Source organism: Leuresthes tenuis, unplaced genomic scaffold (assembly GCF_036924035.1).
Source record: "Leuresthes tenuis unplaced genomic scaffold, fLeuTen1.0.hap1 SCAF_4, whole genome shotgun sequence".
Taxonomy (NCBI): domain Eukaryota; kingdom Metazoa; phylum Chordata; class Actinopteri; order Atheriniformes; family Atherinopsidae; genus Leuresthes; species Leuresthes tenuis.
In genome coordinates, this window is record NW_027325358.1 from 31,770,331 (window position 1) to 31,782,377 (window position 12,047).

General features: G+C 44.1%; 8 non-coding genes across 8 annotated transcripts; 3 read left to right on the forward strand and 5 right to left on the reverse strand.

Annotated features, from left to right (window-relative positions):
- The first annotated feature begins 3,880 nt into the window (after positions 1 to 3,880).
- Positions 3,881 to 4,071, forward strand: LOC140306096 (U2 spliceosomal RNA). The gene has a single exon (XR_011915456.1). It is a non-coding gene; the product is annotated as a U2 spliceosomal RNA (small nuclear RNA).
- Positions 4,072 to 4,459: 388 nt separating this feature from the next.
- On the forward strand, positions 4,460 to 4,573 carry LOC140306363 (U5 spliceosomal RNA). The gene has a single exon (XR_011915679.1). It is a non-coding gene; the product is annotated as a U5 spliceosomal RNA (small nuclear RNA).
- A 267-nt stretch (positions 4,574 to 4,840) lies between these two features.
- On the forward strand, positions 4,841 to 5,031 carry LOC140306061 (U2 spliceosomal RNA). The gene has a single exon (XR_011915424.1). It is a non-coding gene; the product is annotated as a U2 spliceosomal RNA (small nuclear RNA).
- Positions 5,032 to 7,842: 2,811 nt separating this feature from the next.
- LOC140306200 (U2 spliceosomal RNA) lies at positions 7,843 to 8,030 on the reverse strand. Its single transcript, XR_011915552.1, has one exon. It is a non-coding gene; the product is annotated as a U2 spliceosomal RNA (small nuclear RNA).
- A 275-nt stretch (positions 8,031 to 8,305) lies between these two features.
- On the reverse strand, positions 8,306 to 8,419 carry LOC140306331 (U5 spliceosomal RNA). Its single transcript, XR_011915649.1, has one exon. It is a non-coding gene; the product is annotated as a U5 spliceosomal RNA (small nuclear RNA).
- Positions 8,420 to 8,830: 411 nt separating this feature from the next.
- LOC140306350 (U2 spliceosomal RNA) lies at positions 8,831 to 9,021 on the reverse strand. The gene has a single exon (XR_011915667.1). It is a non-coding gene; the product is annotated as a U2 spliceosomal RNA (small nuclear RNA).
- A 275-nt stretch (positions 9,022 to 9,296) lies between these two features.
- Positions 9,297 to 9,410, reverse strand: LOC140306364 (U5 spliceosomal RNA). Its single transcript, XR_011915680.1, has one exon. It is a non-coding gene; the product is annotated as a U5 spliceosomal RNA (small nuclear RNA).
- A 388-nt stretch (positions 9,411 to 9,798) lies between these two features.
- On the reverse strand, positions 9,799 to 9,989 carry LOC140306076 (U2 spliceosomal RNA). Its single transcript, XR_011915438.1, has one exon. It is a non-coding gene; the product is annotated as a U2 spliceosomal RNA (small nuclear RNA).
- Positions 9,990 to 12,047: the final 2,058 nt, after the last annotated feature.

The window sequence follows — 12,047 nt, forward strand, 5'->3', positions numbered from 1 at the left end:
TATTTACACAGATTCCAGATATGCTTTTGGTGTTGTTCATGACTTTGGTGCGCTGTGGAAACACAGGCATTTCCTTAAATCAGATGGTAAAACTATTCTGAACTCCAAGCAGGTTTCTGATCTTCTTGATGCGATCCTTTTGCCTACAGCAATCTCGGTCTGTAAGTGTGCGGCTCACACTAACTCAGACGATCCTGTTGCTTGTGGCAATGCCAGAGCTGATGCTGCAGCTAAGCAAGCAGCTAAATCTTTTCCTGTTTTCTCTTCCCTCTCTTTGCAGGCAGAAGACTCCCTCACAGATCTCCATGCTTTGCAAACTTTTGCCTCTGCAGATGAAATTTGGTCCTCTGGACGCATTTGGTCCTCTGTGGGTGCAACTCATATGGATGGTGTTTGGATGGGACCTAATGGTAAACCCTGTCTACCTAAACATTTTTTTCCTCATTTTTCAAAATTGACACATGGGTTGGACCATGTGTCAAAAGGGGGGATGCTGAATGCACTCACTGCTCAGTGGTTCACAAAAGGGTTCAGTTCATATGCGCAAAAATACTGTCAGTCATGTATGGTTTGTGCCACACATAATGTAGGAAAGGCATTACACACATCGCAAGTTGCACACCCTCCACCAGAGAAACCTTTTGAACATTTGATGATGGATTTTGTTGAACTCACACCAGCTGAAGGAAAGAAATATGCACTAGTAATAGTGGACGTGTTTAGTAAATGGGTTGAAGTTTTCCCTGCAAAACATGCAAACAGTAATGCAGTGACTAAAGCACTGCTAAACAGAAATCATTCCTAGATGGGGCATTCCAGAGAAGATCAGCAGTGATAATGGCACACATTTTGTAAACACTGCATTGACTGAGGTTGGTAAATTCCTGGGAATAACCTTGCGCACACATTGTGCTTATCATCCACAGAGTGGAGGTGCTGTGGAAAGAGAAAATGGTACATTAAAGTCCAAGTTAGCCAAATGTTGTGAAGAAACAGGTCTGCCATGGACAAAAGCATTACCTATTGTGCTTACCTACATGAGAATGAGAATCAGAGCTCAAGTGAATCTCAGCCCATTTGAAATTTTATTTGGCAGACCTCCTAACCTGGGATTGGGACCTGTAACCAGACCCCTCCCTTCCACAACTGTTTGTGATGATGCTATGTTGTCTTACTGTCGAAACCTTTCCACTGTTCTATCTCAAGTTTCACAGAAAGTAAAAGCAGCCCTTCCAGCCACAGAAAACACACCACTCCAACCAGATGACAGGTGGAGTGTTACTACTGCAAATCCTGTAGCATTTGTGCCATCAGGGTTTTTTGCTTGACCTGTTGAATAAATATAGTTATTTCTGCATTTTCATAACGTATATCAGTTAAGTCTGGCCTGGGTAAACCACTGATGGTTATTTCTGACATGCAATCATGAGGCTTTCCATCTGTGGGGTAGGTAGCAGTGTGGATGGATTAAGTGTAGCACATCTCTTGACAACAAGGTGTGGCTGTGAAAGAAGAACTGTTATGTAGGAGAGATGTCTGGTAAAGATATTTTGTTAAGTAACCATATCACAGCCACTGCATGAGGTACCTTAAGTGTTAATGGGTGAAATAACACCATTATTGTTGATGCCTGCACTGCCAATGGCTTCTGGCCATTGATTCAAAAGTACGATCTCGTCCCTTTTTCCCCCTTTCAGTGGACACTGGCCCCTAATTACCGCAATTCAGCAGGGGGTCTTTCATTAGGAGTACTGGACTCCCCCGTGCACGGTTTCAGCTCCGACCCTGGAAAGCGGAAAAAACGTTGAGATCTGGTTTGAGGACCCAATTGTTGAGAAAAGTCTCTCAATGAGACTCAGAGTTGCTGGAGTCAGTTAATGCAAATGTTTAATCTTGCAGCAAGTTTAAGAATGTGTGTGTGTATGGGTGTATGTGTGCGAACGTGTGTGAGTTTGTGTGTGTGAGAGTTTAAAGAACCTGTTATCAACAGGCAGGTCTTAACTAGTATGGCACAGGTCCAGCCTGTCTCATCTTTTTTGGAAGGTCCAGCGCTCGGCCGTAACCCTTCTGTCTGTTTGGACTCTCACATACATTCGGTTAATCATAGAAAAACGAGAACAAAACTTTTTAGCCCCTTAAATTCATAAAACAGACATGGTGCAGTTATTTCCATTCTAGAAAATAAGAGTAATCACCACCATTCCTATAAATTCTGGATATTCTAACAATCTGAATCTTTTTTAAATGTTCGATGAAGCCCTTTGCTGTTCTATTTAGAGACTCAGCTGATCATAAACCAAGTTTTGCTCTTGAACCAAGCTTCTAAACTCTTCACCTTTTTCATTTCTCAGTTAGTATTCACTTTAAAACTGATTAAAAGAAAAATTAAATGAATGCGTATCAACAAATGTGGGATCTAAACTCTAGTGCTTTCTCTAAAATAATTTCCTTTCTCAATTCAGAAATGTGTGTGTGTAAGTCACAACACCCGTGACACCAAAACGGCTTTCTTTTCTCTCTTTTCTCTACACTCTGCACTGTGAGCACACACACCAAATCAGAAAGGCTTTTTTCTCTCTTTTCTACATTATGGACTGTGGGGACACAAAACCGCTCTCTCTCTTTTTTTTTTTGATTGTGTGCCAGGGCGTTGTCTCACGTATTAGATTATGCTTAAGATACGAATGGGTTTATCAGTCACATCAGAATCCATACATACTGATCCTCCCGTAATAAAATGGTCGGATCTTATCAAACACACTTTGTTTCTTGTGACAAGTCAGCGAAACAGCGTATACACGTCAAGACACTGAATCAAGTTTGCCACAAGAACTCATAAGTTTGGCAGTATTGCTCTGCCGTCAGCAATCATACACCCATTTTATTTTCATGAGACATGTGCAGGCACCTGTTCATCTACTGTTCTATCACTATGAATTAGTTTATCTATTATCAATAAGGATACTTCTACAACTACTATCAAAGTATGTCCGGACTTCTTATGTTGTCAGTTGCTATATATGAATAAGTGGGTTGCTACTGAAAAGCATTAAGCATGTCACACAGCCCAAACATATAACATTTCAGGACACACCACACAGTTAACAACCACAGTGAAGCGTGTCAAAGCCCAAACATGTAACATTCAACAGGACACTTACACAACACATTCAAATCAAACAGTCAGACAACATACAAGAACATATACCCCAGCCGGCATTGCTCCCTGCCTATTTTCCTACAACTCACTATGTGTGCGCACACCTTTATTCACAAACTCTTCAACTTATACTCTTTTACCGAAGCTGCTACAGCTCGATTGGCCAAATACCCTTAGATCCTATTTCGGTGAATTTGACATCTGCCTTGTATGTAACAGATTAGCGGTTTAGCAGTTTTAATTTAGTTTGAGTGAAGGAATTCATTTTATAGCAAAATCCGAAATCGTGAAGAACTCATGAAAGTAAGCTTATTCTCGGATTCCTGAAACTTTAGATTTGCTCTTTCTTTTACTGCAAAGTACAACGTTGAGCAGCACTAATGAGTTGTTTCTATTTTTGGCAGGCTTTACCTTTGCGGATGAAGCCCTTTCTGTCTGTGCAAAAGAAATCTTGTTACTGTGCAGAGTGACTTCTCTGAGTAGAGTCGCCTTACTTGTTGCGACTGTGCCGATGTTCGAAGCTGGAGTGCAAAGTTGTTGCTTGAATGGTGCTCGCTGGAGCGTGTGGTAGTGTAAAGTTATACCATTTAAAAGGGCTGAAGAGTGCTCAGTGCAGCGGGTGGGCGGAGGTGCAAAGTGACACTATGGCCATAAAAAGAACACCGCTACAAGTGCGCATTGTGCCAGGAAGGGCCCTCGGACGGGAACCAGTGGACAGTTATCGCTTCTCGGCCTTTTGGCTAAGATCAAGTGTAGTATCTGTTATTATCAGTTTAATGTCTGATATGTCCTCTATGCGAGGACTACATATTAAATGGATTTTTATCAATAGGAGTTGAAAAAGGAGCTTACTCCGTTCACTCCAAGCATCGACCCGGTACTGCAGTGCCGCTGGGAACAGTGCGCTCTCCTCTGCTCTTGTGAAAAAGCAAACAGCGGTGCAGGATGGAAGTTTCTTTTAATCTGCTGAGAAAAGAGAGTGAATGCGAAGCAGACTTTAACACGGCTCTGGGAGCGAGCCGAGTGCGGGCTAACCGGGAGAATTGCTTGAAAGAAACGCGACACCGAATGAGCAGTCAGAACAAAGCCTCAATACGGTGTTCCCGTGTTGTTTGTGGCTGCCTTGTCTTTTGCACAGAGTAAAAGACAAGGCAGCCATCGAATAGGGCCCGATTGTTCCTACTTGGTCAGCCGAGGAGCAAGGGGGGGGAGCAAGCGTCTCAACCAAGCAAAGCTCACCATGGGGAAGGTGGCTATGCCAACTAGCCTGATGCCCTGCTCCCGCAGTGATGGATAATCGTACACTGGTTTCTCTTCATAATGTACAAGTCTTTCGCCTTTTACTAAAGACTCCCGTGGAGAGCAGCACTAATGAATTGTTCCTATTTTTGGCAGGCTTTACCTTTGCGGGTGAAGCCCTTTCTGTCTGTGCAAAAGAAATCTTGTTACTGTGCAGAGTGACTTCTCTGAGTAGAGTCGCCTTACTTGTTGCGACTGTGCCGATGTTGCTTGAATGGTGCTGGCTGGAGCGTGCGGTAGTGTAAAGTTATACCATTTAAAAGGGTTGAAGAGTGCTCAGTGCAGCGGAGGTGCAAAGTGACACTATGGCCATAAAAAGAACACCGCTACAAGTGCGCATTGTGCCAGGAAGGGCCCTCGGACGTGAACCAGTGGACAGTTATCGCTTCTCGGCCTTTTGGCTAAGATCAAGTGTAGTATCTGTTCTTATCAGTTTAATGTCTGATATGTCCTCTATGCGAAGACTACATATTAAATGGATTTTTATCAATAGGAGTTGAAAAAGGAGCTTGCTCCGTTCACTCCAAGCATCGACCTGGTACTGCAGTGCCGCTGGGAACGGTGCGCTCTCCTCTGCTCTTGTGAAAAAGCAAGCAGCGGTGCAGGATGGAAGTTTCTTTTAATCTGCTGAGAAAAGAGAGTGAATGCGAAGCAGACTTTAACACGGCTCTGGGAGCGAGCCGAGTGCGGGCTAACCAGGAGAATTGCTTGAAAGAAACGCCACACCGAATGAGCGGTCAGAACAAAGCCTCAATACGGTGTTCCTGTGGTGTTTTTATAAAATGCGGTGTAAAAAAAGGTGTGAATGCCCCATAGAAAACTAAAAGGTGGAGCGGAAGTGTTCGGCTGCAAGAAGGTGTGAATGTCCGACTATATTTGGTGAAAAGCAGGTGAAGCAAGGTCTGAATGCCCAACCTTACATCATCAAAAGCGAGATCAGAGGTTTTTGGCTGCAAGAAGGCCATAGTTTGCCAAAAGCGGGTAAGGTGCGAATGATCGGCTAAATATCAACAAAAGTGGGGGCGGAGGTCTTCGGATGCAAGTGGGTGTGAATATCCCACCATACAAGTATGGTGGAGAGGAAGCTGTGAATGGCCGACCATAGTTTGCAAAAAGCGGGTGAGAAAAGGTGCGAATGTCCAACCATACATGATCAAAACAGGGAGCGGAGGTGTTTGGCTGCGACAAGGTGTGAATGTCCACCCATAATTAATGAAAAGCGGGCAACAAGTAGGTTCGAATGCCCAACCATACATCATCAAAAGCAGGAGTGGATGTGTTCGGCTACAAGAAGGTTTGAATGTCCGAGCATAGTTTGTAAAAAGCGGGTAAGAAAAGGTTCGAATGCCCGAACATACACCATCAAAAGAGGGAGCGGAGGTGTTCCGCTGTAAGACGGTGTGAATGTCCGACCATAGTTGGTAAAAAGTGGGTATGAAAAGGTTCGAATGCCCAAATTCGGCTGCAAAAAACTGTGTTCGGCTGCAAAAAGGTGTGAATGTTCGACTAAATTTTGTAAAAAGCGGGTAAGACAAGGTGCGAATGCCTGACAATACCCGCTTTTTACAAACTATGCTCGGACATTCAAACCTTCTTGTAGCCAAACACATCCACTCCTGATTTTGTTGATGTATGGTTGGGCATTCGAACCTACTTGTTGCCCGCTTTTCATTAATTATGTGTGGACATTCACACCTTGTCGCAGCCAAACACCTCCGCTCCCTGTTTTGATCATGTATGGTTGGACATTCGCACCTTTTCTCACCCGCTTTTTGCAAACTATGGTCGGCCATTCACAGCTTCCTCTCCACCATACTTGTATGGTGGGATATTCACACCCACTTGCATCCGAAGACCTCCGCCCCCACTTTTGTTGATATTTAGTCGGTCATTCACACCTTACCCGTTTTCTTGCCGCCAAACACCTCTGATTGGGCATTCAGACCTTGCTTTTCCTGCTTTTCACCAACTATATATATAACATTCACACCTTCTTGCAGCCGAACACTTCCGCTCCACCTTTTAGGTATCTATCACACCTTTTTTTTCACCGCATTTTATAGATTATGGTTGGAAATTCTCAACCACTCATCCGAAGACCTCTCCTCCCGCTTTTGTTAATATATTTGAACTTTAGTCAGACATTCACACCTACTTGCAGCCGAACACCACCTCTCTAGCTTTTGATGATGTATGGTCCGGCATTCTTACCGTTTCTAACACATTTTTCAGCAATTATGGTAGGACATTCACACCTTCTTGCAGCTGAACACCTCCTCTCCCACTTATGATCATGTGCGGATTGATTTTCGAAAATTTTCTTTCATGTTTTCTAGCAATTAAAAATGGACATTTAGACCTTCTTGCAGCTGAACACCTCCGCTCCCGCTTTTGATCATACATTGTCAGGCATTCGCACCTTGTCTTACCCGCTTTTTACAAAATTTAGTCGAACATTCACACCTTTTTGCAGCCGAACACAGTTTTTTGCAGCCGAATTTGGGCATTCGAACCTTTTCATACCCACTTTTTACCAACTATGGTCGGACATTCACACCGTCTTACAGCGGAACACCTCCGCTCCCTCTTTTGATGGTGTATGTTCGGGCATTCGAACCTTTTCTTACCCGCTTTTTACAAACTATGCTCGGACATTCAAACCTTCTTGTAGCCGAACACATCCACTCCTGCTTTTGATGATGTATGGTTGGGCATTCGAACCTACTTGTTGCCTGCTTTTCATTAATTATGGGTGGACATTCACACCTTGTCGCAGCCAAACACCTCCGCTCCCTGTTTTGATCATGTATGGTTGGACATTCGCACCTTTTCTCACCCGCTTTTTGCAAACTATGGTCGGCCATTCACAGCTTCCTCTCCACCATACTTGTATGGTGGGATATTCACACCCACTTGCATCCGAAGACCTCCGCCCCCACTTTTGTTGATATTTAGCCGATCATTCGCACCTTACCCGCTTTTGGCAAACTATGGCCTTCTTGCAGCCAAAAACCTCTGATCTCGCTTTTGATGATGTAAGGTTGGGCATTCAGACCTTGCTTCACCTGCTTTTCACCAAATATAGTTGGACATTCACACCTTCTTGCAGCCGAACACTTCCGCTCCACCTTTTAGTTTTCTATGGGGCATTCACACCTTTTTTTACACCGCATTTTATAAAAACACCACAGGAACACCGTATTGAGGCTTTGTTCTGACCGCTCATTCGGTGTCGCGTTTCTTTCAAGCAATTCTCCTGGTTAGCCCGCACTCGGCTCGCTCCCAGAGCCGTGTTAAAGTCTGCTTCGCATTCACTCTCTTTTCTCAGCAGATTAAAAGAAACTTCCATCCTGCACCGCTGTTTGCTTTTTCACAAGAGCAGAGGAGAGCACACCGTTCCCAGCGGCACTGCAGTACCGGGTCGATGCTTGGAGTGAACGGAGTAAGCTCCTTTTTCAACTCCTATTGATAAAAATCCATTTAATATGTAGTCCTTGCATAGACATATCACATATTAAACTGATAAGAACAGATACTACACTTGATCTTAGCCAAAAGGCCGAGAAGCAATATCTGTCCACTGGTTCACGTCCGAGGGCCCTTCCTGGCACAATGCGCACTTGTAGCGGTGTTCTTTTTATGGCCATAGTGTCACTTTGCACCTCCGCCCACCCGCTGCACTGAGCACTCTTCAACCCTTTTAAATGGTATAACTTTACACTACCGCACGCTCCAGCGAGCACCATTCAAGCAACATCGGCACAGTCGCAACAAGTAAGGCGACTCTCCTCAGAGAAGTCACTCTGCACAGTAACAAGATTTCTTTTGCACAGACAGAAAGGGCTTCACCCCCAAAGGTAAAGCCTGCCAAAAATAGAAACAATTCATTAGTGCTGCTCTCCACAGAAGTCTTTAGTAAAAGGCGAAGGACTTGTACGTTATGAAGAGAAACCAGAGTACGATTATCCATCACTGCGGGAGCAGGGCATCAGGCTAGTTGGCATAGCCACCTTCCCCATGGTGAGCTTTGCTTGGTTGAGACGCTTGCTCCCCCCCCTTGCTCCTCGGCTGACCAAGTTGGAACAATCGGGCCCTATTCGATGGCTGCCTTGTCTTTTACTCTGTGCCAAAGACAAGGCAGCCACAAACAACACGGGAACACCGTATTGAGGCTTTGTTCTGACTGCTCATTCGGTGTCGCGTTTCTTTCAAGCAATTCTCCCGGTTAGCCCGCACTCGGCTCGCTCCCAGAGCCGTGTTAAAGTCTGCTTCGCATTCACTCTCTTTTCTCAGCAGATTAAAAGAAAGTTTCATCTTAGGCTCCCTGAAACTTCCATCCTGCACCGCTGCTTGCTTTTTCACAAGAGCAGAGGAGAGCGCACCGTTCCCAGCGGCACTGCAGTACCGGGTCGATGCTTGGAGTGAACGGAGCAAGCTCCTTTTTCAACTCCTATTGATAAAAATCCATTTAATATGTAGTCCTCGCATAGAGGACATATCAGACATTAAACTGATAAGAACAGATACTACACTTGATCTTAGCCAAAAGGCCGAGAAGCGATAACTGTCCACTGGTTCACGTCCGAGGGCCCTTCCTGGCACAATGCGCACTTGTAGCGGTGTTCTTTTTATGGCCATAGTGTCACTTTGCACCTCCGCCCACCCGCTGCACTGAGCACTCTTCAACCCTTTTAAATGGTTTAACTTTACACTACCGCACGCTCCAGCGAGCACCATTCAAGCAACATCGGCACAGTCGCAACAAGTAAGGCGACTCTACTCAGAGAAGTCACTCTGCACAGTAACAAGATTTCTTTTGCACAGACAGAAAGGGCTTCACCCGCAAAGGTAAAGCCTGCCAAAAATAGGAACAATTCATTAGTGCTGCTCTCCACGGGAGTCTTTAGTAAAAGGCGAAAGACTTGTACATTATGAAGAGAAACCAGTGTACGATTATCCATCACTGCGGGAGCAGGGCATCAGGCTAGTTGGCATAGCCACCTTCCCCATGGTGAGCTTTGCTTGGTTGAGACGCTTGCTCCCCCCCCTTGCTCCTCGGCTGACCAAGTAGGAACAATCGGGCCCTATTCGATGGCTGCCTTGTCTTTTACTCTGTGCCAAAGACAAGGCAGCCACAAACAACACGGGAACACCGTATTGAGGCTTTGTTCTGACTGCTCATTCGGTGTCGCGTTTCTTTCAAGCAATTCTCCCGGTTAGCCCGCACTCGGCTCGCTCCCAGAGCCGTGTTAAAGTCTGCTTCGCATTCACTCTCTTTTCTCAGCAGATTAAAAGAAACTTCCATCCTGCACCGCTGTTTGCTTTTTCACAAGAGCAGAGGAGAGCGCACTGTTCCCAGCGGCACTGCAGTACCGGGTCAATGCTTGGAGTGAACGGAGTAAGCTCCTTTTTCAACTCCTATTGATAAAAATCCATTTAATATGTAGTCCTCGCATAGAGGACATATCAGACATTAAACTGATAATAACAGATACTACACTTGATCTTAGCCAAAAGGCCGAGAAGCGATAACTGTCCACTGGTTCCCGTCCGAGGGCCCTTCCTGGCACAATGCGCACTTGTAGCGGTGTTCTTTTTATGGCCATAGTGTCACTTTGCACCTCCGCCCACCCGCTGCACTGAGCACTCTTCAGCCCTTTTAAATGGTATAACTTTACACTACCACACGCTCCAGCGAGCACCATTCAAGCAACAACTTTGCACTCCAGCTTCGAACATCGGCACAGTCGCAACAAGTAAGGCGACTCTACTCAGAGAAGTCACTCTGCACAGTAACAAGATTTCTTTTGCACAGACAGAAAGGGCTTCATCCGCAAAGGTAAAGCCTGCCAAAAATAGAAACAACTCATTAGTGCTGCTCAACGTTGTACTTTGCAGTAAAAGAAAGAGCAAATCTAAAGTTTCAGGAATCCGAGAATAAGCTTACTTTCATGAGTTCTTCACGATTTCGGATTTTGCTATAAAATGAATTCCTTCACTCAAACTAAATTAAAACTGCTAAACCGCTAATCTGTTACATACAAGGCAGATGTCAAATTCACCGAAATAGGATCTAAGGGTATTTGGCCAATCGAGCTGTAGCAGATTCGGTAAAAGAGTATAAGTTGAAGAGTTTGTGAATAAAGGTGTGCGCACACATAGTGAGTTGTAGGAAAATAGGCAGGGAGCAATGCCGGCTGGGGTATATGTTCTTGTATGTTGTCTGACTGTTTGATTTGAATGTGTTGTGTAAGTGTCCTGTTGAATGTTACATGTTTGGGCTTTGACACGCTTCACTGTGGTTGTTAACTGTGTGGTGTGTCCTGAAATGTTATATGTTTGGGCTGTGTGACATGCTTAATGCTTTTCAGTAGCAACCCACTTATTCATATATAGCAACTGACAACATAAGAAGTCCGGACATACTTTGATAGTAGTTGTAGAAGTATCCTTATTGATAATAGATAAACTAATTCATAGTGATAGAACAGTAGATGAACAGGTGCCTGCACATGTCTCATGAAAATAAAATGGGTGTATGATTGCTGACGGCAGAGCAATACTGCCAAACTTATGAGTTCTTGTGGCAAACTTGATTCAGTGTCTTGACGTGTATACGCTGTTTCGCTGACTTGTCACAAGAAACAAAGTGTGTTTGATAAGATCCGACCATTTTATTACGGGAGGATCAGTATGTATGGATTCTGATGTGACTGATAAACCCATTCGTATCTTAAGCATAATCTAATACGTGAGACAACGCCCTGGCACACAATCAAAAAAAAAAAGAGAGAGAGCGGTTTTGTGTCCCCACAGTCCATAATGTAGAAAAGAGAGAAAAAAGCCTTTCTGATTTGGTGTGTGTGCTCACAGTGCAGAGTGTAGAGAAAAGAGAGAAAAGAAAGCCGTTTTGGTGTCACGGGTGTTGTGACTTACACACACACATTTCTGAATTGAGAAAGGAAATTATTTTAGAGAAAGCACTAGAGTTTAGATCCCACATTTGTTGATACGCATTCATTTAATTTTTCTTTTAATCAGTTTTAAAGTGAATACTAACTGAGAAATGAAAAAGGTGAAGAGTTTAGAATCTTGGTTCAAGAGCAAAACTTGGTTTATGATCAGCTGAGTCTCTAAATAGAACAGCAAAGGGCTTCATCGAACATTTAAAAAAGATTCAGATTGTTAGAATATCCAGAATTTATAGGAATGGTGGTGATTACTCTTATTTTCTAGAATGGAAATAACTGCACCATGTCTGTTTTATGAATTTAAGGGGCTAAAAAGTTTTGTTCTCGTTTTTCTATGATTAACCGAATGTATGTGAGAGTCCAAACAGACAGAAGGGTTACGGCCGAGCGCTGGACCTTCCAAAAAAGATGAGACAGGCTGGACCTGTGCCATACTAGTTAAGACCTGCCTGTTGATAACAGGTTCTTTAAACTCTCACACACACAAACTCACACACGTTCGCACACATACACCCATACACACACACATTCTTGAACTTGCTGCAAGATTAAACATTTGCATTAACTGACTCCAGCAACTCTGAGTCTCATTGAGAGACTTTTCTCAACAATTGGGT